Source organism: Propithecus coquereli, unplaced genomic scaffold (genome assembly GCF_000956105.1).
Source record: "Propithecus coquereli isolate 6110/MARCELLA unplaced genomic scaffold, Pcoq_1.0 Scaffold37, whole genome shotgun sequence".
NCBI classification, from domain to species: domain Eukaryota; kingdom Metazoa; phylum Chordata; class Mammalia; order Primates; family Indriidae; genus Propithecus; species Propithecus coquereli.
The window spans coordinates 8660061-8663410 of record NW_012149396.1 but is presented as its reverse complement, the minus strand read 5'-3'; positions in this window follow the sequence as shown (position 1 = coordinate 8663410).

Sequence of the window (3350 nt, the reverse complement as noted above, 5' to 3'; positions counted from 1 at the left end):
ATGGCTAAATTGATTTTTGAAAGTTCTTAAAATAGAAACTGAAGTTAGTGGCTGGATTGTATTAACAAAGGCTTTGCTCTTTTACTCTGACCTATTACTTGAGGATATTCCCGTGATTACACAGCAGGGCGTGTCTGTCAGGTGACCCCATCTATTTTCAGCTACCTACAAAAAGGAACTCTGGCAGGGACACCACCACTGGGACAACAGGCATGTGTAGCAAATTCTCATTTCCAAGAGAATACTTCCAAGCTGGAGAAGTTCCCCCTCAACCTCCTCTAAGATTTACAATCAATGTTTGGGAGAAGAATTCAGAAAATAGTTTCTTGGGTTTTTTTCTTTTCTTTCTTTTTTTTGGGGGGGCTTTTTAAGTCCACTCCTTAGGAAGCAGGAGGGGGTGGATGATGGGAGGTTGCTTGGTGGGTACAATGTTTGTTGCTCCAGTAATGGATGCACTGAAGGCTCTGGCTTCAACACAATGCAGTAAGTTAATGTAGCAAAATTGCATTTGCACCCCTTGAATATATACAAATAAAAAAATTTTAAAACAAACAAAATATTTTTTAAAAATCCCACTCTCCTGCTTTTTTGAGGAAACCCTTCAGTTCCCTGTTACACTGTTTGAAATGAAGTCAGGAGTCTGGGCTGGTAGGATTGGGACTCTGGTGGGACACCTTCTTCAGACCCCTTTGCCATCCCATTTTCTGATTCAAACTGCAAGTGATTTTAAACGTGATCTGATAACAGAATCATTCTGGCTCACAGCAGTTGCGTCGCCCTCATGGTTTTGCCTTGAAATTCCAGCTTCAAGATTCCAAAGAGGGCAGCTCTTTGCATCACATCACTGGTCTTTAAGGTGTCAGTTATCTTCCTGATGGATTGTCCCCTCTGACATAGGTTTGAGGAGTTTGACAGGATTTTCACCATTTTTTTGGTTCTTGCCCAGTGATTGAGGGGAGGAAGAGGGTTTGTAGAGTTATTGCAATGGATTGTAAAGCCCAAATCACAGCACACAGAGCCTTTAGACTGAAGAACAACTTATCATATTCACAGATAGATACATCGATACATAGAGAGAGAGAGAGATACGGATACTTTTTGAATATACAGACTATTGGGGTTTTCTTTCAAATATAAATGCAAGTGAAAACGCTTGTCGTTTTTGTCAGTCAACAGATACAATTATGTGAACATCTAGGAAATTTTTTAACATTCAAATGCAGTTCTCAAAAAATAGATATAGTTCTCACATCTGAAGATTGTGAATCTGTGCCTAAGCCTTCGCATGTTACTCTTTATATAAAAGAGGAGCTTAAAGGGCACTCTTAGCAAAATAATTCTGGCTATGCAAAGCAGCTTAGGGTCAGGAGATACTCTTCCAAAGGCCCTGAACTCAAATCATGCAGATTGACCACACGCTTTCTGAAGCCAACCCGCCTCCCTCCCACAAATCTTCCCCTTTGGGGCATTGTTATGTATCTTCTCAGTTGGGCATCCTTTGCTCTCTGGTTCTCCTTCTCCTCCATAATTCTTCCTCCCTCCCCGCCCCCTTACCATTTAAGGAAGGCAATTTACATTCCATGATGTCAACAGACTCTTTTTTAGGGCAGGGATGGGGTGAAGATGTGGCTCCCTGATTGAAGCCACAAACTAGGGATATCTCTTCGTTCTCACACTCAAACAGGAAGGCCATTGAGTGACGCCTACTTTTGCACATGACTAACTTCAGATGAAGAAATCTTTGCTGCTCTAGGGCTGAGGGCAAGGAAGGGAGAAGTGTGAGGTCACCTAAAAGGAAACTGCACAGCAGCACCTCTTGCCTGGCAGACAGATCCAGGAGCAACCGAGAACCCAGACTCACAAAATACCTGTAATTAGATCATGAATCTTTATAGGCTACTTGAAATAAATCACTCTTGGGACATTCGTATGAGGCACTGAGCAGCTCTCAAGACCTATGCCGGACTCTCATTTCCTATCTTTCTCTCTTCCCCTCCCAATTAAAGTGACAGCAGAAATCATGCCAAATGCCTTTTATTTTTTACCCCTACCACTGGAAGGAAATGGTGCAGTCAAGAGATACCTGCTGATGGAAATCTAAAATACTCTGGCTTGATAATGAACACTTAGATTACATGATGAAATAATAAAACACGCAGAAAGAATGGTGATAACTTTTAATAGTTTTATACTGTCAACATATCAACTTTCATATGTGCATATACATTTAAATACAGTTACAGACCATAAATACCCATATGGCCAAATACCTATCTACCTCTAGGCAGAAAAAAAAAAAATCTTCCCAACTAAACAAAAGCCTTAAGTAATACTGAAGAAAGTAGATGTGAGGTAATTTTTCATCGAAAGTGACTACAGACCATATCAAGATATTTTTACTGTAAAAATTCAAGTAGTTATAAAACCCTTGTGTCGTAACTCAAAAATGCAACTTTAATACACATTCTCAAAACAAAAATAATTATAAATAGGTAAAATAAATAGTTATTCCTGCTGAAATTCAATCATGACATTATTATTTATGTATCTGAGGACTTTGTTTATAGCCCAGATTTTTAAAAAAAATGAAACTTAGGAAACTCTTCCCACAATCTAAATAATACTGTAATACAAATTATCTGTATGGATATCCATATATGTATGTGTGTGCACATATATATTCATGTGTGTATACATGGGATTTTCATTCTGGGATGAGAAATATCTTTCTTTTTAAAGAAAAGTATGTTCTAACTATGAAAATATTCTTTATTTCTTTTAAAAGATCACTTTCCATAGGATATGCACCGACTACTATGAAAAGGGGCATTTTACAAATTTTTAGAAACATTTTCTTATCAAGTTGTTTGTTGTTTTTACTAAGTTCTAATTACATCAATTAAAAAGTCAAGTTCTACATCTTTTTCATTTTTCCCTGGTTATACAAAATCCCCATGCTCTTTTACCATGTAATGTTCAATCGGCAAGAGTTTTACTTCCTATAAAATCCAGTTTTTTCAAAGTTACTTTCCAGTTTTCCATACTTTCCAGTTAATGCCCCCAGAACACATTAATGAAAGGGCATCTGAACAGAAGCAATACAATTTGAATAAAAAAAGACAAATTATCAACTTATTTTACATTATGTAGTGACCTATGAAATAAACATTCACTATGACATTCAGTGTTCTCAGAATGAAATTTGTTCTTTTAACAAGATTAATAAACTAAATAGGTATACACTGCTCTGGAGTTGGCATTGAAAAGCAAAAAAAAAAAAAAAAAAAGATGGACCAAGTTCTTTTCCAGGGCCATACTTCCAGTCTTAATCTTATTTGTCAACTCCTTTT